Raw genomic sequence first — 23482 nt, 5'->3', positions numbered from 1 at the left:
TTCTGATTTCTCTGTATACTTTCAGGCAATTTTCAGTGGAATGAGCCATAGCCATTGAGCCAATGAGCTATTGCCTTAAAAATCCTTCCATTAATTGACTTCATTCACAGAAGTATTAATATTTAATGAATTAATTCATTAAAATAATTAAATTAATTTACTTATACAAATCTGCCCTTGTGGCTTCGTAGAACATAACAAAAATCTTTGCAGGGTCGGCCCCATGGCTTAGCGGTTAAGTGTGCGCGCTCTGCTACTGGCGGCCAGGGTTTGTATCCCGGGCCTGCACCGATGCACCGCTTCTCTGGCCATGCTGAGGCGGTGTCCCACATACAGCAACTAGAAGGATGTGCAACTATGACATACAACTATCTACTGGGGCTTTGGGAAAAAAAAAAAAAAGGAGGAGGATTGGCAATAGATGTTAGCTCAGAGCTGGTCTTCCTCAGCAAAAAGAGGAGGATTAGCACAGATGTTAGCTCAGGGCTGATCTTCCTCACAAAAAAAAAAAAATCTTTGCATGAATGCGAAGGGAGATGGTGAAATTCTTGTCCCAGTAGTCTTGCATTTTGCCTAAAAGAATTACTTTTGGAATAATAATATGCTTCCAAGAAATTGTATTCCCTAGGTAAGTACTGGGATCAAAAGATTTGTAGCAGCCTCTCCTCTAAGTAGTCCCTGGCATATTCCTTATTCCTTTTTAATTTAGGTTAAGCCTGGCAAATTAAATGCAAAAGTGTCTCTAATAATCAAATAAAAAAGCTGTGTCTGTTAGGATGCCATTGGTTGAAAGTATGTGACTAAGCAAAAGACAACCAAGACCCCAAATGGTGCCTATCCAGATACAGATCTATAATTATTTATTTATTAAAGAAGTATTGGGACCGGCCCCGTGGCACAAACGGTTAGGTGCTCACGCTCCGCTGCGATGGCCGGGGTTCGCCAGTTCGGAACCTGGGTGCCCACCCACAAACCGCTTGTTGAGTCATGCTGTGGCGGCGTCCCATATAAAGTGGAGGAAGATGGGCATAAATGTTAGCTCAGGGCCATCTTCCTCAGCAAAAAGGGGAGGATTGGCAGATGTTAGCTCAGGCCTGATTTTCCTCACAAAAACAAAAAAAAAGTGTTTATTGAGGTCCTCATGTGGGTCAGGCACTATATGAGGTGCTGAGTGTCTAGCTCTAAGCACAAAGATAAAAGTGCGTGCACTCACGGAGCTTAGGTTCTAGAGGGGAGAGACAGATAGTAAACAGATGAGTGCAAGAAACGAGCATCTGTGTGTGTGTGTGATGTCATATTGCAATAAGCTATGGAGTAAAATAAAGCAACAGAGGGGATAGGGAGTGTGCAGTGTCAGAAATTTCATTTTCAATAAGATGGTCTGGGAAAGCTTCATTGAAAAGCTGACTCTTTAGCAGGGATCTGAAGGAGGTAAGACAACGAAGAGTGGACATGTCCTTAAGAAGTGATTTCAGGCAGAGGGAACGGCAAGGGCAAAATCCTGGAGGCAAGGCATGTTAGTTCTTTTAAATGAGCATCAGATTTGTGTGAATCATAGTGAGCAGGGGTCTAGTAGGCAAGATGAGGTCAGAGAAGAATCGGAGTCAAATGATATGGATGGTTTAAGGATTTTGCCTTAACTCTGACTGGGACGGGTAGTCATTGGAGAGACTTGAGCAGAGGTGTGGATGTTCTGGATTTTGTTGTAAAAGGATCACTCTGGCTGGTGGGTTAAGAGTAGACTGTAGATGTCAAGGGCAGATGCAGAGATGTCAGTTAAGAGGTTATTACAATAAAAAGGCAATAGATCATGGCAGCTTGGACCAAGGTTGTAGGGGCGGCAGTGGTAGGAAATTCTTCAATTTTGAACGTTGAGCCAACATCATTTGCTGACAGATTAGATGTGCAGTGGAGGGAAAAGGTTTTGTTTTGTTTTAACCTGAGCACCCGGAAGCATGATGTTGCCGTTTACAGAGACGGGAAAGACTCTGTGGGGAACAACTTTGAGGCAAGAGGAGATTTGGAGTTTGGTTTGGGTTACTTTTGAGATGTCCATTACACATTCAGTTAGCTATGTTGATATATGAGTCTGGAGTTCAGGGAAGAGACTCAGCCTGAAGATTTGTATTTGGAAGTTGTCAACATTGCCTGGGATGAGATTATCTGGAAAGTGAGTATAGATAGAGGAGAGGAGGGCTGAGACTAAGACTTGAAAGATAACAATTCAGGAGACTGAGAAGGTGCAACCACTGAGTAGGAGCAAAACCAGGAGAGTGTAGTGTCACAGATATTGAGTGAAAAATTGTGAGGGAGATGCCTGCCCCTTTTATTGGTTATGTCCCAGGATGTGGTTATGTGAAGGCTGCCATTCTGCAAGCATGGTGAACAAAGACAGATGACCTTTTTTAATATAGCATGTGACTCATTTTTTGTGCTCCAGTAGTAAAGAGAATTGGCCAACAGCAAATTTGAGAAATAACATTTGTCAGATTCTTCGCACTGTGTAGCAGCAAACAATATTTAGATCCCTCTTCCCTAGTTAGATCGAGGCTGTGGCTTGAGGGAATTAGATTTTACTCCCAAGTAATGAAAGAATGAACTTTCCCCAACCTTACAGAAGTGAACTTAGAATTTAATAGCAGTTTTCTAATGTATGATTGACACTGATCAGAATTGATTCTCTCATTGATTGAATAAATAGTATCAATTATCTTCATTGTGTCAGGCATTGTGCTAGCCACCATATGAATGGTGGTGAACAGGATGATTTCTCAGTGAGCAGGCGTTTGGGGAGGGAAAAAGACAATCGAACAAGCAATCACATTGTAGTGTGATAAGTGATTTATTTGTAGAAGCAAAGGGAACTAAGGGTGTTCGTTATCAGGGACATGGAATCTAATCCTGAGTTCTAACCAAAAACTTCCTAGAAGCAGGATTCAAACACTGGCATTAAATGTCAGTATTCCCCAGGACCATTTGGACACACCCATTCTTGGTTTTTGAATTCCTGTCTCATGATGATTTTCCTAACTTGTGCTTTAGGCCATCCCATAGTCTAGCAAAAATATTACTCAACCTTTTCTGCTACATGAGACTCATCTTTATGCCTAGACACTTCCATGTTTAGTGTTTCATATGCTGCTTTTTTTAGTTCCTTAAAATGCGGTATATTAATAAGCATATGACATGTTTTTTTAAGAGAATGTTAAGTCTGACTATTGAAGGAACGACTGCTTACCCCAGAAGCAAGTCATTTCAGTGGTACTGTTCTGTTATTTATCCATGAAGAGTCTGAAAGAAGAAGTAAACATCTCCAGACTAATGGTCTACTGATGTTCTAGCTGCATTGAAACTAAGCATCAAAATTAATGAAGTCATGAGACAACATTGTTATCCATAGACTTCCTACAGTATAGTTTGCAGATTTTATGCAAATGAACTTGAGAGGAATCAAGCTATTTCTGTATGTATACTTTTAACCTACGTGACATTTGTTTGCTCTAGATTAAGGAAACACATATTGTCAAAGCAGTACAAATCAGTGATAGAGTTCCTTCCATTTTATTCTTTCCAGAAATGTTCAGATTAGAATTTATTTTTCCCTTTAAAGTATGATCTCTCTTTTAGTACAGAAGATCCCCGAGTAATTATTTAATTAGTAAATTAATTTCTTATCATTTATTATGTACCTGCTACATGCCAGTTACTTTGCTAGTAACTGGAAATCGACAAGTTAGAAAAACACAATCTTTGTCAGAATTTAATGATGAACATTGAACAGTTTTAAAGGGGAAATAGACCCTTATGAAGAAGAAAAACTTGACAGAAGAAAGTTGTTTTGGTGTCCTCTACTTTCACTTACAGAGACAATGAGATAAAATATCAAAATGGTAGGGTCGTTGTTTCAGCTATACATATAATCTATTTACTTCTGATAGTGCAAAGATTACTGGGCCTTGTTCCAGAGTGGTAATCCTCCACATCTCCCGGTGGGTTGAAGGCTTATGTTTATCCCTCTGCAGAGAGAGACGTGTCAGAGATAACAATTGTATCTTTGAACGTCTCCTGTCTCTTCAAGTGGTCTACTGGTAGTTGCCTGATTTCATTTTGCCAGCTTTGTAGCTGATATTTTTTCTTGCCTTTTTACATTGAGTATTTTATGGATGACTTCTAAGTGTGAATCTGAGGTATCCAATTTTTCAGCCATATTCCAAACACCAGCTCCAGATTATTATTTATAAATAGTGTGAATGTTGTGACAGGGAGTCTAGGAAAGAAAGAGATCTGGGGCTTTTTTTCTAGATATAGTTTTGAAATATTTACTAAGAAGCCTGAATTTCTGGATTTGTGTTTTGATGAAGAATTATTGGCTTAAAAGAAACTTGCAGCTCCTTAACAATAATATTAGAAATAATAGGATGGAGAAAGTAGAGGTGTCAAACAAATGATGTCCAAGATTTACCAGGTTTAGACACTGAATCACTCTGAGTAAATACAGAGTTGGAAAGTTTTGACATCTCGCAGAAACTTTTACAAAGCTGCAATGTTTACAAAGCAACTCTGTAAAGGAAGGAGTAAGGACTGAGTAGAAGAAGCTCAAAAGATAATGTGGAGAAAAGAACATCAGGCCAGAAATCCGAAGACCTTATTACAGTGTCTGGTTCTGATGTGGTCGACATTGAACCTATATGCTGACGTCTCCTATATAGCAGGCTGTGTCACGCGCTCCTTGGATCTCTTAAACAAAGCTTACATGTTATCTTATTCTTCATTGAGCAGCAGATATATAATGGAGACTTTAAAGTCTCCATCATCTCTTTACCCTGGAGTGAAAATACTGTGAGAAGTTATGTGTAAGGTGCGTATATTTACTAAGTGAACATAAACTTGCATGCTAAATCCAAGAATTTTATAGTAGTTCTTAGGCCAACAGAAGCAAACACAGTATTTTTTCCTAGAACTCTACAGGTTTGAAATTAACTGAAGACATAAAAAGGACCTCAGAGTTTATATAGTGGTGACGCTACAAAGTCATGAGTTGCCCCACGAGCTACACACAGAAATACAACACTTCATTTTATAGTTACAATTCACCTAAATTCTTAGATGTTATTTATGTAATGATAATTCATACATGTTGAATGACAAGCATGTGCTGAATATCTCACATGCATTATTATTACTCTTTTCACAACACTTTAGGGTTATATAGATGATCCTGAGACTGAGCAAAGCCAAGAAAATGTTGTGAGGGTGAATAATTAGTAAATTGGAAAGCTGAAATTCAAACTCTGGCTTACATGACCCCCAAACCCATTCTTATTATTTCTACATCTCATTGGCTCACGGTAACCAATTATTGGATGTCTCTTAGTATCTGGACTCTGTGATAGTCTGTTCACTTATGTCAGATCAAAAAGATAGAGAAGCACAGATCCCCAATCCTTAAATCCTGACCATTTACCATCATTCATGTGGGTTCTATTCCAATTCAGAACCTCCTTAGAGCCTTCTCTCCAACTTATAAGGCGTTCACCTATCCTGATGATCTTCCCTGGATCCTGTACAAGTTGCACCATTATTCCGGCCCTTCCAATATAAGACCTGCATGTAAAGTTTGTTGAGCAATGTCCTTCGCTCTTTTCCTCAAGATCGTAATATGATCATGGCCCATTGAGGTCTTAACACTCTCATAGAGAAAAGGCCTTAAACAAATAAACTCAAGTAAAACAGAGTGTTTTTCATAGTCCAGATTCATTTATATCAAAATCAACCCAGTAATTTCCTTGAGGAATCTGTTATATCAAAGTTGACTTAAGGGTTAGGAAGGAGGGCTTGCACTTACCTGAGATGGTAGGTTATGTGTACGGCCAACAGTTTTCATGTGTAAATTCTCTAACCATGTATGACTGAGCTCCTGTGGGACACCAAACCTTTCCTGAGCCATTTGTTGTGAGTTCTTTCTGCTTTTTTAACCTCATCTTTTCCATTTCCTAACACATCACTTCTCCATTAGCCATGCTAGCCTCAACATTTCTTCTCTACATGGATTTCATATGCATTACTTGAAAGAGATGATGCATAAATACACCAGGTGAAAGCCTAACATCTGATTTAACCAGGCATGGGTCTAAAAACTTGTCAGAAGTGAGATTACTAGACAGAGAATGAGAGGCAGCAAAAATCTTTGGCACAACCTTCTCCAACAGCTCTTGTTCCCTAATTTGGATCCTGAGGATCCTGTCAACTCAAGGGAGGGTCTTCAGATTTGGGAAACAGATAAATTTTAGCATCACAGAAAGATTTTTAAAAATTTATGTTGTTTGTCTTTTAGTAAGTGGGGCCTGAGTCAACATGCTTGAAGAACTTACTTATACCATCTATGTGAAATCATGTCCTACGGAAAATAAATGGGATTGGGGATCAAGGCAGCAAGTGACCCATTAGATTTTACTATATTGCTTACCTTTATTATATGAAATATCTGTAAAATAAATATGTAGGTAGATAGGTGGGTAAGTAGGTGGTTAGATAGATAGATAGGTATGTAGCTATATAGACAGTAACAATCCTTATGGAACTTCTGTCTTTTTGTCTGAAGACACTACTTTCCTTATCATGTTGCTAACACTGGGAATCCTTTCACAGCCTACTCTCTTGAACATTAGACATACTGCCTGCCAATGTATATATAGTCACAATAATTAAAATTATGTTTAGGGGCTGGATCTGTGGTGTAGTGGTTAAGTTTGTGTGCTCCACTTCAGCAACCCAGGGTTTGCAGGTTTGGATCTTGGGTATGGACTTGCACACCATTCGTCAAACCATGCTGTGGTGGCATCCCATATACAAAGTAGAGGAAGATAGGCACAGACATTAGCTCAGGGACAATCTTCCTCAAAGCAAAAAAAAAAAAAAAAAATCAGGAAGATTGGTAACAGATGTTAGCTCAAGACCAATCAATCCTCCTCACCAAAAAAAAAAAACCCCAAAATTATGTATAATCATAGAGTGGTAGAAAGTATTACCATAGGATGTGGAAATAGCAAAATGTAATATGCGCAGTAAAATGGCAACAATAACGCATTTTTGTGAGACTTCAGGAGCTGTAACAGGCTGCACGGGGAGCAAGTGGCAAGAGAGCCAGAAATCCATCCATCCGTTCTCTCTGGAGTCCGGGAGACAGCAAGGCAGTAACCATGCCATCTCGCCAAAATTGCTTTTCTAATTTGAATTGACTTGGGATTTCTCTATTCTCAATTGAAAATTCTGGTAGTTGTCCAAATGGTATGTGGAATTAAATCTGCATATACTAGCTAAAAATAAGAAAACTTTTGGCCTTGAGGGAGCATTAGTTATAGTTTCCTGCCCCCTCCAGGCTCATTCATGCCTTGGTGTTCTTCAGGTCTTGCTCTTTCTCTCCTTAGAATGTGAGACTTCCCTGGTTTCTCTCCTAGCCACTTGCAAAAAACCTACTCGTTTCCTACAACTCATTGCAAATTCTTTTTAGAAACACCGACAACACATTTTCCCTCCTCCCCGTCACGCGCCCAAAGCTTGGCTATAACAGCCCCGTGATACACTGAGATTGTTTGCGTATCTCTCTTCCCAACTGGGCTATAAAAGCCAAAGTTTCAGACCTGGTTTAGATTCATTTTTACAACTTTCTTCAGCATCTAGCAATAGATTGAATAAATGAATGGTTTTTCATAAAATATCTCTTGATTTTACTGGTGAAAGACTGACTAATGAGCTCAATGGAATAGTAATTTGACTGAATATCACATTTATGATTTTAAGGACTCTTAAGTTTTTAGTGCAAATCAGAAAATAGATACCTTTGAAATAAAGTAATCTGTCTCTCTTTACACCAGTGATGTATTCACATAAATAAAACACATAGGCAGTGCTTAGAGCACCTTAAAAGATAAGCACTATCTAAATGCAAAGTCATATCTTACGAATATGACATGTAATTTGAAGAAAATTAACTTTAATATGGTCATGAGGGTGACTTTATGTTGGTTTATTATTATGAAAGAAGGAAAGAATTGTATAGACCCCGTGAATAGTAAGTGCTGAGTTTACAACCATGCCTTATTGTTGTGGCAGCAAAAGTGTTATTGGATGTATTAGAGTATTATTTATGGGCTGGAGCTCAGCATCGTAATGATGAAAATCAAAAAGTATTTGATAATGAGAGGGTGGGTGAATTTTTATGTAATAATTTTAGTCAATTGATCAAGAATTTCAACCCTGATATGTACTTGCCTCCAGAAATTACTTGTTTGCAAAAATTGAGTGGCTGGTTTATACTTTCCATTAACTGGTTAAAAGATGGAAATTAAGATGATGTAACTGACATTGATCTTTGTAAAGTATATCACTAAAGGTGGTAACTAGTCTAATGCTTCCTTTTTACTTGATGCCGTCTCACTGTTTAGAGTTTCTTTCTTTTTAAAAATTTGTTCGTTGTTGGAATCTTAGAAAACTGAGAAATAAAAACACAAAGAGGAAAATATAAATTTCCATAGATCCCCCAAATGCAGAAATAATCATACATAATCTTTTGGTGCAGAGACGTTAAGTAACTTGGCTAATGCTACACCACTAGCGAAGGCAGAGATAAAATGCAAACCCAGGCATCCATACTTTAAATCGTTACACGATACTGCCCTCACTGAAAAATTATTTTGTACGTAAACATTGCAGTTAGCTCACTGAACAATTAAACAGAACTTTGAATTAAGGCTCTAAAGTTACATAATAGCTTGGAATCATTTCCTTTCGCTGTGAAGCATGGTCATTTAAATCTGTGAGAACAGGTTGGTAATCATGGATAGATTCTCCAAACTAAAAAAAAAATGAAAATGAAAACAACATTAAGAAAGAAACTTTCTCCAGCATTTGGATATGAAAATCAAGATGGTAGAATCTAGTTTAAATTTTCTTGACATCGATCACCTGTGAGGCTCCATTTGTTTTTGGAAGTTTGAATATTATCTTGTGTTCTCTTAATCTTTTTGTCTATTTATACTCTATGTAGAGAAATTGGGGATGTATTGTACTTACTATGGAAAACACTTCATGTGATATTAAATGCAGCTGGCTAATGCACATTTCTTGAGCATGAAAGAGAAATAGAGTTGTATTTAAATGGAGCCCTGAAAACTAGAAAGGAGCTCTCATCACCAGGTGGTAGATGAATTGGTGTTGACAGATGTCGAAAAGGTATCAAGTAACTGACCCTCCCACTTTTGCTGCTTCTTTCACCTGACACAAAAGTTTCTTTTCTCCACTGCTGATGAGAGGTCATGGTCTAGCGCTAGCCTCTAATGCACCATTGATTTCTAGATGGTTTAGGAATAGTCACATTCACTTATTTATTCAACACATGTTTATTGAACTTTTGCTTTGCCTAGCTCCGTTGAGCTGGTAACACAAAACCTGGCTCTGACGAAGTACCATGTTTTCACATTTACATTCATTTTCAACATCATCACCCCGGGTTCATACAAGGAGAACGTATAAGAATGCTTTTCTCTCCATAGGTTGTCTATGGAGCGTCTGTTAGCAGCAGCTGAGGCAGCAGCAGGCAGATAATAAATTTAAATTGACTCCCTTATATTTCTTTATGTTCCTCTGAGATGAATGGAGTTCGTTTCAGAGTTCCTGGGTATCTAATATAATTAGGTCTCCCTCTGTCTCCCTTTTCCTTCTCCTCTCTGACTTTCTCTACTATATTCTATCTCATGTATTGAAGATATGTATCTCTTATTGATTTCCAACATTAGGTGCCATCAATGATTAGCAACTATGGAGGTTTCATTGCAGAAAAGTTTACATACTTCTTTATCGATCACTTCTTAGAGTAGCAGTTGTGTTGTGAAACAATACACATCTTGGCTTGTTTTGTTTGTTAGGTTTTTGCTGCTGAGTGCTGTCATCTTAACAATGACAACTGCAATGCACATCATTGATTATGCTAGAAGAGATTAGAATCCAAAAAGTGCAGATTTTGACATCTAAAATGAAAATGCACTAACCTTGGGAAAACAGAAATTTGAGGACCCAGGAGGGGTCCTTTGCAAACAGCTTTGCTCATTAAAATAATCTCTTAGTTCTCTTATTTATCCCTTGCTTATATAGTTTTGTCTTGTAGAGTGATTCCTCACACTGTTTAGTTTATCATTTAGAGTTAATGTTTTAGGGTTCCTGTGATCATAAGGATACCGATGTAAGAAGAAAGAATTCATCAAATATTAGCAAAATAGAAAGAATTTTTTATGAAATTTTTTTACAATTTTAATGAAATTGTAAATGTGCTTGCTTTTGAAGGAGGCCCTGCTAGTTTATATTAAGTGTGTTACTGTATTTAGGAACTCCTTAGTATTACTTGGGTTGAATACATAATTATCAATATTTGCCTGTAAAACAATAGCAATTTTATATGATTCAACCTGATAAGTATAAATATGAATACAGTAATAAATACTCTATTTAGGTAAGGTGGTGTTTTAAATAAGTGTATTTTTCAGATCATCAAAGCTTATCCCTTCAAGTGTTATAACTGCTATATTAATCAGATGAGATGGAACTCTTTCTAAGCATAGTCACTACTTTCCTCTCTTCTCAAGTAGAGTATTCATACTCCTTTATTGAAGACTCCAAGTCATTACTACAAATACTCTAATCATACTCTAGTTCAATAATGAGATGTTCTCAATAGTTGTGAAGTCTGCAAGGGTATTTATGAGAACTTGTGCTTGGTTTTATAGCTTTTCTCTTCTGCATGACTGGTAAACTGCAGTCTCTTACTTCTATATGTTCTGAGTGTCTCAATCATGCCATGATATGAGCAGATTCAGGGAAAAATAGGTAAGAAGAAGCCAGGACTAGGAGACTAGTTACTTAAGCCCAAGTAATGCTGGTGATACATTACAAGACAAAGAAGCAAATTAATAATCATAGATGAGGAATATAAAGCAAAACTTAGAGTGGGAACTATATTAAAGAAGAAACTATAAGCAGGAATAGGGGGCCAATATAAAGGAACAGTGATCAAAGGTCTTGAAGTCAGAAAACAAAGGAAGGAAAGAATCAGATTATGAGTACTATGTACAGATTCTAGTGACTTCAACTCAGTTAAGAAAAATAAGCAAGCTAGCAAAAGTAAAATTCCGGACTGCTGGCTGTTGCTTCTTCGTCCCAGTCTTAGGCTTCTGACTGAGTGTAGGTGGCCCGAAACTTGCCAGGTGGGTTTTCCACTGGGGAAAGAGAGTCCCATTGGTTCTGACATAGCCTAATTCTTGCAAAGACAAAGGCTCAGCTTTTCTAGAGGATCATACAATGCTCAGTGCATTTGATTTACTGCTTATAATCCATTGGAATTTAGGGAGCTATGTAGTTAATACATAATGAACTATATAATTAACATTGTCAAAATCACATATAAAATCTGAGTCAGTAGGGCTCTAAGCAAGAATCCACAGAGATCTGATTAATCAAGTTCATAGTCTTAAAGCAATGCCTCTCAGTGGGGGTGATGTTTCCCCTAGGAGACATTAGGAAATATCTGGAGACATTTTTGGTTGTCACGACTGCAGGAGTACTTCTAACATTTAGCAGATAGAGGCGAGGGATGCTGCCAAACATCCTACAGTACACAAGGCAGCCCCCAACAACAAAGAATTTTCTGGTCCAAAATAGTGTCAACGTTAAGAAACACTGGCTTAGGAAAGCTAAGAGCATAAGAGAGGAAAGTGGGATCTGCAAGCATCCTTTGAAGCCTGTAAGACTCAATGGTTTTGGAAGTACAGGGTCATATGGACTAAGTAACTCCAGTGTGGTAGACACTGGAAGGACAGTGGGCAAACTGGGCCAGCACAAGAACTTGTGTTACCACCGTTACCTGGGTTTGGAGAGAAGTGGTTTCGTAGAAGATATTTTTAAATTTACTTACACTGAGCTCTTAATAATCAGTCACTCCCAAAGGAGGAATGGCTGTACTAACTGAGTGACAGCAATATCTGGTCATAGCCCTTTGCTCCCATCAACAAAGCTATTTTAGATTGGCAGGGGTGAGTCAGGACCAGCATTGGAGGTGAGGGAATTTGAATGGTTAACCAGACTTGGAGGCAGAGGATGTGATCCCAACTGAATCACTTATTGGGGTAGACATGTCCATCAGGGCATCTTATAATTAAGCTCCCTAACTTTATCTAATAATGACTCCTTATTATAGGATTTTGAGGAACCAGAAGTTTCTGCCTCTTATCAGACACTCAAGACTGTTCTATATTGCCCCCATATGTGGGCTGAGCCACTCTGGCTAATAGAGTTGGGGTCCCCTAGACAACTATCTGACCATCAAAAATGACCAAGAATGATTTGGCTTACTCTTAGCCTTAGCTGCTCCCCATAAAAAGCCTTAGCTGCTCCCCATAAAATTAAGATCGTTGTAGAAGAGGCTTTTCACACAGCTCTATTAATAAATTTTGCATATTAATTCCTCCGGTTAGATATATCCCATGTGGCTCCACTTTAATGCTGATCTTAAAAAAATCAGAGAAGCTGTATCGAAGTAACCTGATTTTACAGTTCCTTCCTTAATAAATGTTTGAATGAATGAGTGAATGAATAGTATGAGTCAAGTGAAATATTTCGCAATTAAGGTACCAGATGCAGAAGGAAAAAATTGAAAACCATATTATGAAAACTGTAGATCTTTTCAAGAGGAAAGCCAATTAATTTTTATGAAATAACTTTTTCCAAGGTCTGGCCCGGTGGTATAGTGGTTAAGTTTGCACCCTCCACTTTGGCAGCCTAGGGTTTGCAGGTTCGGATCCCAGGCGCGGACCTATGCACTGCTCGTCAAGCCATGCTTCTGCAGGCATCCCACATATAAAATAGAAGAAGATGGGCACAGCTGTTAGCTCAGAGCCAATCTTCCTCAGCAAAAAGAGGAATATTGGCAACAGATGTTAGCACAGGGCTAAAATTCCTCACCAAAAAAAAAACAAAAAACCTTTTTCCAGTTAGTACTTTTTTGACTGATGCACCTTACCCCTGATATTTGTAGTCCTATACAGTTTCTAGAGCAGATATAATTCTTCTACTTCTTGGGCTTGATATAAGGATACCATAGACACCCAATCCACATTTGTTAAACTGAATTGAAAATAATTTATCTTGTAGCAGAAATGGCAAAGATATACTATCTAAAGTTGTATCAAGACAAAACAGCAAAAATGGAATAGAAGGCATTTTGTTCCAGTTCACTAAGGAGAATACCGTGCTCTCATCCATTCAAAAAATAGTTTGGCAATAGATAAAGAAGAAACACACATGGTATATAGTAACTTGGTACTATAAAATATAATACTTTAAAAAGGCAGATTATTAAAAGACACTATATAATATCCATTCATAGGTAATTTTAAAAGCTGTGGGTCAGAATGTCCTCTATTGCTTCTCCTTCATCTCAAGCAAATGTGTTGAGTGGGTGAGGAGGTTGAGGGCTTTGAGGGAGAGGTCTCTCAGAAACCTACTTATTAACATGCCAGAAACTACCAAGTCATAATCCTTCTTCCCTTTCTCTTTCTTCCTCCTTTCCTCCCTCCTCCCTGTCCCCTTCCCTCCTTTTCTTCCCTCCTTCTCTGCGCTCTCTCTCTCTCCTCCATCTTTGTGTCTGACTCTCTTTTTTCTTTGTCCTGTCTTCCTTCCTTCTCTCTCTCCTTCTCTCTTGTTCATGTCCTAGATTGTCATTAGTAAAGAAGGACTCATTGCTGTGACCTTCTCACAAAGAACAAGGGAGTTTGGGGGGCAAACAAATGCTAGGGGAGATTGTGTAGTCAATATGTCCAGAAAGGGAGAGATGGACCATTCCCAGCCCCTATGAGTGAGAGATTGCCACCAGGAACCATTGAAGATGCGGTCATTATTGATCCATTAATCTTAAGAGAAAGTTTATAATTATCATACAATTATCAAAGAGGACAATCACCTCAAAAAGATGATAAAATATGGCACTAAACTGTATTTTTTAGGGCATAAGTTTGATATATTCCTCAGCTTTCTAGAGGAAAAAAAGCTAAGGATATAAATTATTTACCCCAATATGTCTAGTGTAGAATCACATATTATTTCTAAACTGTTAGAAACTTTTCAGAATCGAATGAAAGCTCTGAACTGTTTTGTCAGAAAATGTATACATACTCATACTGTTTCCATTCAATTTTATAATCTTTTGAAACCCATCCGTGGATCTGTCCATGCTCTTGTACTATGAAGTACAATGATTTTGGTAATTATTTTCCCATTGACTATACAGTGAATGTTTACACGATAAAAGAAAGAATGCAGATATATTCCTACATTGCCTGTAAAATGGTTAATTAGTTAAAATGGTACTAACTCCTACTATCCAAATAATAATCAGAACAATGTTCAAGAAGATTCCCCTAGGTACTTCAGGGTACTTTTGATGCTTCCCCTGACACTATTTGATATTTGCTTTAGAAAGATTTTCTTCTCAATTCTGGATCTAATAATAACAGTAACAGCAGCAATTTCCATTGACGAAATATCTCCTGCATACCAGCTATTTTCCAATGTGTTTTACATACATTATCTCATTTAATTCTTATAAAATTTTATTGGGTAGATCTATTAGGTGGGCATTATTAGTTCCCTTCACACATGATTAAATTAAGGCTTAGACATTTTTAAATTATCTGGACTAAATCATGGACAATAGATGAAAGAGCTGGCATATGAAGCCCAGAAGGCCAAAATCCTTGGTCCTTGCTCTTTCTGAGGTGTCCAATGATAGAGTGAATGCCCATGCAACATTATCTCCTGAATAAAGAGTGCTAAGAAATAAAAGAAGAGGAGAATGAAGACTAATTTGGCTAATTGCTGCTATGGCCAGATTTTTTTCAAGTCTCTAAATGGAGAAATTGCCCTTAAATCCCACACAACAGCAGCTGTCCATGGTCTATGCTGTGAGTGCCGGAACAAACATTGGTGGAAATGAATCTGTGTTTTAGCAGCAAAATAAAAGGGAGATTCTAGGCTTATCGCAGAAGAAAGATATAGAGAGAGTTTATCTAGGGAGAAGGCTACATGAGAGAGGTCTCACCCACCATATTGTAAGAAAAATCTATCTGTGCTCATAGACTGTGGGTGAATCTTCAAAATGTGCCCAAATGCCCATGAGATAAATAGTTCTTTGCTAAAGGCAAAATTATTAAAAACATTGAAAACATACTCCTCAGACTGATGTAAGATGGGGGTGGGGTGGGGGGGTGGAGTTTTTTCGCCTTAATCCTATTTCACTGACACACAAGGAATTACTCTTTAGGACCAATAATAGTAGACTTAACCTAACTGAAAATAAATCTTACTCAGTTTGCTAAGCTCTATCTTCTAAAATTCCTTAAATGAACTATGGCATCTAGGTCCCTATATAAAATTATTGTATCCATTAAAAATGATTCAGAATGGTAAAGAGGGTATTATTCAATAATATTATTTTTAGAAGCAATCATATTAACTTTTGCTTTGAGTACTTTTAAAACATTGGGTTTATCTGTTGTAGTTTTAATGGCTCCTATAGCAGAAAAGGGGCAATTCAATGCTGTAACCCAAATGAATGACTCATGTGGGTTTTTCAGGCTTCAAGGAAGCAGAGACGTGGGCTATGACCTTCCACAATGCTTTAGAGCATGTGTTTTGGGGTCAGGCAGAGTGGAACACATTTGAAATGTGATATACCACAACGAATTTAGGAGAGTCAGTTAATCTTTCTCAGCCTCAGTTCCTCTGTCCTTTTCAGAGGATAGGAAGACCTATCTCAAAAGTCTCTTGCAAAGATTAGATAACTGATCAGAATTCTTCACCAGGGTGCCCTGCCCATAAAGAGTACTCAATAAATAGATATCATTGGTGTTTTGCAAGAATAGAACCTTTAAAGGAAGTTCATATCACAGACTCATTATTTTCCCTTTGTCTGTGTGTTTCTTTTTTGCAAAAACAATATAAAAATAACAGGGAATTCAAGTAAAACATTACCTAAATTTCTCATCACTTAATGAAATTTATGTTTTCCTTTAATTTGTGTACCTTTCTCATACATGCATGTTAAAATTTTTCATATTTTCATAAACTTTACAGTTTTGTAGTCTAAATGTGAGCACTATATCATGAGAGCTTCCGTTTTGTTGCAGTCTCCTTTTCCTTATATCATCTGTTCTCTTCCCTCAATGAAGTAGGTTCCCATTCTTTGCAGATGAAACAGGCACATGTAGAAAATGTTTTATTTCACAAATATAGGATCGTATTGTATACATGTCTTTGTGCTCATTTCCTCACTTAATAATATGTAGTAGGCATGCCTCTAAGTATATGACACAAACCCACAGAAATAGAAGCTCCATATCATAAGGGTGTGTTTATAGGGTTATTTATCACAGTGCTGTTTGTGGTAGCAGGACAACTGAAAACATCCTGAATATCTGTCAGCAGAGGTATAGGTGAATAGCCTGAAGTATGTCCATGTTAGGGAACATTATGTGGCTGTTTAAAAATATGTAGTTAGGGGCCGGCCCCGTGACCTAGCGGTTAAGTTCTCGCGCTCCGCTGCTGGCGGCCCTGGTTCAGATCCGGGTGCGCACCGAGTCACCACTTGTCAGGCCATGCTGTGGTGTCGTCCCTTATAAAGAGGTGGAAGATAGGCACAGATGTTAGCCCAGGGCCAGTCTTCCTCAGCAAAAAGAGGAGGATTGGCATGGATGTTAGCTCAGGGCTGATCTTCCTCACACACACACACAAAATATATATATAGTTAGAGCTCCTAGTGTAGACATTTATTTTTTTCAGTTGGAAAAGAAGCCAGGAGTTATTTAACCCAATGCCTTCATTTTACAGTTCAGGAAATTGAGACCTGAAGGCAATTTGCCCAACTGTGGTCTTTGAGAGAGCCAGAATTCAAGCCTGGCTCTCAGTCTAGTGCTCATTCCACAGCCCCATCTCTTGGCACATTGGCTACAAAGTTCACAGGGAGCAGAGGGTCAGCTGTGGATGGATCTGAGTACGAATCTGCAGCATGCATTAAAAAGGCTCTTAGTCCAACTTCTGTAGTGAGAGTTTAATCGTGCATTTACCGTACGGGAGAGGGTGTAACATGAAAACTGCATTAGATGGTTTTCGGTTACAGCATATAGTTAGTGTCACCCTTTGTCACGCATTTGTTCCCTGACTGATTTTCCTGGAGAAGGTCAGAGCCCTGTGTTACTTTGCTCTGCACCACCCTGGCAGGATTCTGAATATTTAATCATGCTGCTCTGATGAGAAGGGGCTATGGCAGCCAGTTCCAGGGGACTGTGTGCGGTGTGCTCATCCTTAGACCGCTGTTTGGAAATGAATCCTTAGGGCACGCTCAAGGACATTCAAAAGGCACAGATTCTGTGGCATTCTTGTCCTTCAGCTAGTCAAAACTGAATTTAGAATTGTGACACAAAGTCTAAAAGAAGTCTTTATTTTCAGCATAATCTAATATTTTGCTTTATGGAAGTCAAAACAAGAACATATAGTTTTGGGACACTGGCAGCAGTTGTGTTTTGTTGTCATTATATTGCTTCATTTGCCATAATGACATGCCAATGTGTGCCCTCCAATTCAATTTCATCTGAAAGTTGCATGTACTGGCAGCTCTAATGGTTATCATAATATGATGTAGGTAATTATTAGCTGCAGGACTAGCATATGTGCTCGGATGTATTTTTTTTTTTGGCATTTGGCCTATGGCATAAGTATAGTTATAAAAGCATGAATGGAAACTTGGAAAGAAACTTTGCAAAAGAGACGACTCACACTAAAGAGAATCATAACCTGGTGTATGATGTTACTGAGTAAATATGTCTCTGTGATTATCTAATGCCATTGCAGTTAATATTTCTAGGCATTTACATAAGTGACAAAATCCTTTTTTATTGAACAAATCAATATTTCAGTTTTAATATCACCCTTAGTTATCATAAACTTTAGACTAGTTCTTAGTTTTCTTTTTTTTTTTTTTTTTTAAAGATTTTATTTATTTATTTTTCCCCCAAAGCCCCAGTACATAGTTGTCTGTCATAGCTGCACATCCTTCCAGTTGCTGTATGTGGGACACGGCCTCAGCATGGCTGGAGGAGCGGTGCCTCGGCGCGCACCCGGGATCCGAACCCGGGCCGCCGGCAGCGGAGAGCACGCACTTAACCGCTAAGCCACGGGGCCGGCCCCTTAGTTTTCTATTTTAAGCTCTTTGATTTTTTTTAATTTGCATCTTCTTGTTTTTAAAAAAATTTCTGTTTTATGATAAATAAATAGTATAAAGCAGTTCAGTGTTGAATGAAAAATAAGGCCAAGGCATTTATAACTGGGACAATGTGACGGCAGCCTTGTAGGTCACCTCTGTGTCCTTCAGAGGTTTATTCATATTCAGCTTTTACTGTCACTTCTATATGGATGATTTCTACACGTGACCTTCAACCTTGACCTTGCTTCTGAATGCTAGCTCAGCATTTCTCAATGCTCAGTATGTACCCTACCATCATCTGAAACTTAATTCCTGACCTCTGCCTGGTAAGTAGTAGAAACTCAATAAAAATTTCCTGAGGGGCTGGCCTGGTGGCACAGCAGTTAAGTGTGCGCACTCCGCTGCGGGGGCCCGGGGTTCGCAGGTTCGGATCCTGGGCGCGCACTGACACACCACTGATCAAGCCACGCTGTGGCTGCGTCCCATATAAAGCAGAAGAAGATGGGCATGGGTGTTAACCCAGGGCCAATCTTCCTCAACAAAAAAAGAGGAGGATTGGCATCGGATGTTAGCTCAGAGCTGATCTTCCTCACCAAAAAAAAAAAAAAAAAATTTCCTGCGTCGACTCATCAACTGTATGTGTTAGGTGAGAGTTAGGAGGAGGCCAGAAAACTTATTTCTCCTTTCAGTTCTTTTCTGTTATATACTGTGCTTCACTTAGTTACCTGAAACTCAAAGTTGTCTTTTCTGAGAGCTCACCTCACAAGAGAATGAGGAAGGAAGTCCTGTGCCTCTCCCTTACAAAACAAACAAAAACAAACAAACATTTTTGGCTGGAGTTCAGCTTACATTAGTCCCCCCTTATCTGTGGGGGATATGTTCCAAGACCCCCAGTGGGGGCGTGAAACTGCAGATAGTACCGAACCCAACATATACTATGTTTTTTCCTGTATATACATACCTATGATAAAGTATAATTTATAAATTAGGCACAGTAAGAGATTAACAACAATAATCTATAATAAAATAGAATAATTATAACGATATACTGTAACAAAAGTTACCAAGGATCTTAGTAACCTCAGCATATGATTATTTTTCCCCTTATTCAGTGGAGAACTTTTAGCTTTTCATTTAAAGGAAGCACTTCACGGCTTCTCTTGGGCATATCTGAATTGCCAGCATCACTAGTCTTGTGCTTAGGGAACATTATTAAGTAAAATAAGGGTGACTTGAACACAAGCACTGCAATGCCTTGACAGTTGATTTGATAACCCAGAGGGCTACTAAGTGACTAACAGGTGGGTAGTGTACACAGTGTGGATACGCTGGACAAAGGGATGATTCACGTCTAGGACAGGACAGAGTGGGATGGCTCCAGAGTTCATCACTCTGCTCAGAAAGGCGTGCTATTTAATACTTATGAGTTGTTCATTTCTGGAATTTTCCATTTAATATTTTTGGACCATGGTTAACTGCGGATACCTGAAACTGTGGAAAGTGAAACCACGGATAAGGGGTAAGGAGGGACTACTGTACTTGTAAGTATGTTAACCAAATCATACATATAACATGATGATTGAGAAAGAAAGACTAATCTTCAAAAAATATAATAGAGGAGGAAAGAGAATTAGCATGCTGGATCCTAAAGTTTAAACCACGTATGTGGCCTAATTGTTTTTAAATATATTGGCCATTCTAATAAAATGTTGTAAAAAGGCAATGCCATTAGATTTGAATAGACACCACAGGACTGCTTGTGGTTGATGACTTTTGTTGAAGTCAAATGAGCAACCTGATTATTTTAAACCTGCCTATTGATTGCCTTTGATATAACTGAAAATGAAGCTTCCTTGACTCACTTGTGGTTTGTTTTGAAATGGAAGGCTGGAGATGCATTACCCAAACCACATCCCAGCCTCTCAGCGACTGCAGGTGGCTTTAGGCTGAAATATCTGATAGATTATTGGAACTTTTATAGAACCATAATTACATCATCTTCAAATTACAATTTAGTTTTTCTTTGACTTTTAATTGCAAGATGCCAGTTGGCTTAGGTTGCTTAGATTACAAAATTTCTGTGTTTCTGAGAACTCAGGAGATACTAAATTTGTAAGATCATACTCAGAGATTCTCTGTCTGTATATTGAAGGTGGGGCCCAAGAAATCTGCATTTTAAGTAGGTATTCTAGTTAATTCTGATGTAAATAGGCCAAAAACCATACTTTGAGAAAAACTGGGTAAGAATGTGGATAAAATTGAAGTGGATAATTTCCAGGGATTTCCATAAAGAAAGAATATTTGTATGTGAACGCTTTAAATTTTCTATATAATTGTAGGATATTGTCTTAATATTCCCAGTAATCACATGTGTTTTTTCAGGCAGGAGATTACAAGGCTGCTTAAAAGCTGAGTAGAAGGAGTCTGAGTAAAGGCAAACAACTTGCTATTTAACTCCAGCACTAAATTTGAACGCTGGTTCCTTACTCTATATGGTCCATCAGAAAGTGGGAAAAAAATCTATCTCGAAGAAAATAAGCTAATATAAATTTTTCAGGACATAGTTTTCAGGGTAATTTTGTGGAAGAATGGGCCCTTGAACACCTCAGATACACTTTTTTTTAATAGTCTAGGAGTAAATCTGTGACTGGGAAGGTGGCAACTTTCCTCCTGCTGACCCCTCAGTCTACCCTCCTTTGAAGGTTCTACATGTTGACACAAAAACCTGTCTCCATGACCATGATCTCAGACATATCTCTGCTTGTCAGGACTCTCCAATGTGTTTTTATTTTCTTTTAAGTACAATGCATGCGTCTGATTCTAACTCTCAGGGCTCTTCTTGAGTGAAATACATCTATTCCCAGCTCCTATAACAATAATAATAAAGCTTATAGATCGGGCTCCAGGCGAGTGGAGCCTCATTGAAGGAGCCCTCAGTTCTAGCTAGCACATATTTCCAATGGGCTGTTTCTCTAAAGTATACGCTTACGTCATAAACACTTGTTATTCACTTCTGAACACTCATGTATGAAAAACTGTGGCTCTCCTTAAAAACAAAACAAAAAATAGCTAGAACTTCATCTTCTGGAAAAATTTTCACTTCTTTAGTCCTCCATTTTTTTTTTAAATCTCATAATTTGTATTAAATAGATACTTCTATGGATCTATTTATATGTAACTATTTGTCTGTATTAACTCACCTCCTTAATGCCAATATTCTTATAGCTATCAATAGTTTTAGTCTCATTGTATGATGTTAAATTATGATAGGAATCCTGAATAATTGCATTATCTAGGTATTACCTTGAATACTAATTAGATGTTTTTTGTTGTTTTAGGCCTAGGCACCGGAAAGGGGGACTCCTCGTGCCAATAGATTTGATTTTGACTTCCTTTGTATTCACAAAGCTGTTTCCAAAGTTAATGCAGAAGTTATTCGCATGTTGGCATGCTCTTTATTCATTGAAGTAGGTGAATAGTGATGTTTCTGGAATAATAATGGACCTGGCATTGGGACATTCCTCTCTAATGGACATGAGTTAGTCTGATATTTTATCAAGACCCACTTTCAAAACCTGTGACTTTGCCGCGAGGCTCTGCTCTCCTTCCCTCTGCAGCCCCATGGTGAGCTATTTTTAAGCTGCACATGTTTAATTTTGCAACTTGTGACAATTTGAAAAGCATAACAATGTCTATTCCCACTGAGACACACAGAATACACCAAGATGCATTGAGAGGAGCAGAATTTGGGGGAAAACTCCATTGTTGCAAGAGTCTTCTGGGAAATCACTGGGTTCTTTCTTCCTTGATGGAGAGCCAACCTTCTTCCTTTAATCAATTGATCGTGTTTATTTTTCCATTCAAAGGAGCAATGAGGGTGACCCAAGTGTTTTTAAGACTTGCTTTACTTGGACTTGAACTTCTCAAAAAGAATTGGTCAGAAAAAACATTTTTTTCCTTCCAAAATGCAATTTAGGAGAAATGCGTATTAAAATGCGTCTGCACTTCCGCATTCCTCTGTAACTTACTTGATAAGACCAGTGGTTGCCTGTGGAATCATCTCTCATTATAGCACCTTTGGTTCTTACCCCTTGGAGCACCAGTTTGCCTTTAAATTTAGCTGTAACTTTACTGCAAAAAACTTTAGTAGCCTCTGTACCATGTCCTAAAGGTACTAACTAGTTGGTTTTTTTTTTTTTTTTTTAAAGATTTTATTTATTTATTTTCCCCCCAAAGCCCCAGTAGATAATTATATGTCATATCTGCACATCCTTCTAGTTGCTGTATGTGGGACGCGGCCTCAGCATGGCCAGAGAAGCAGTGCGTCGGTGCGTGCCCAGGATCCGAACCCGGGCCGCCAGCAGCGGAGCGTGCGCACTTAACCGCTAAGCCACGGGGCCGGCCCTAACTAGTTGGTTTATCTAGAAAACCCTTAAGCCTTCAGGAACTGTTGTAAAGTTGACTCACATTTCTCTGTGAACGACAGAGGCTTTGCTCGAGCATTTCTGAAACATTAAGGACTTCTGTTATTTTTGAACATGCGACCTTGGTTATTGATATTATTGAGGGTAATGGTTATATTAATCCGAATTAGCTGATAATTAAGAGTATTTTTATTTTTTATTTTCTAATACTCTGTGACATTTTATATTTATCTTCCTAATTATGTTTTGTGTTTTCCTGAGGATAGCATTAAGCAACAATATTTTCCCTACACACCCGCAACAAGTTCCCTGATAAAATTGGTGATTTGTAATTGCTTTCCCTAAAGAAAAGAGTGATCAGATTGGTGCTCTGGGTTTCAACATCAACAACGAGCCTTTACAGAAGGCTGATTTCAAGAAAGTTCCCAACAGAATGATTTGTACAGTATTGACTGACTGTCCAGAGGCTATAGAACGATGCATATGCAAAGAAGGTACCCAGATGTGTTCTCTAGATATGCACATGGCTCACTCTTGCACCTCCTTCAAATGTTTGCTCAAATGTCACCTCAATGAGGATTTTTCTGATCACTTCAGTTTACTTGCACCACCATCCCCTCCCTCTATCCAGCATGTTCAGGTCTCCTTGTCCCATTCTATTATCTCTTTCCTGCTTTATAATGTAAGCTCCACAAATCACTGGTTTTGTCTGTTTGGTTCACTGGTATATATATATATTCATTACCTAAAACAGTAA

General features: G+C 38.3%; 1 long non-coding RNA gene across 1 annotated transcript in view; it reads left to right on the top strand.

The window, feature by feature from the left end:
* The window catches only part of LOC147916407 (uncharacterized), a 117084-nt gene extending 94547 nt beyond the window's left edge, over positions 1–22537 (top strand). Inside the window, exon 4 of the long non-coding RNA XR_015552889.1 lies at positions 21640–22537. This is a non-coding gene — a long non-coding RNA (uncharacterized LOC147916407). The remainder of the gene's footprint in view (positions 1–21639) is intronic.
* Positions 22538–23482: the final 945 nt, after the last annotated feature.

The sequence above is a fragment of the Ceratotherium simum genome, chromosome 8, assembly GCF_057802395.1.
Source record: "Ceratotherium simum simum isolate JZ-2026a chromosome 8, ASM5780239v1, whole genome shotgun sequence".
Taxonomy (NCBI): domain Eukaryota; kingdom Metazoa; phylum Chordata; class Mammalia; order Perissodactyla; family Rhinocerotidae; genus Ceratotherium; species Ceratotherium simum.
This window is presented reverse-complemented; position numbering and strand designations above follow the sequence as displayed.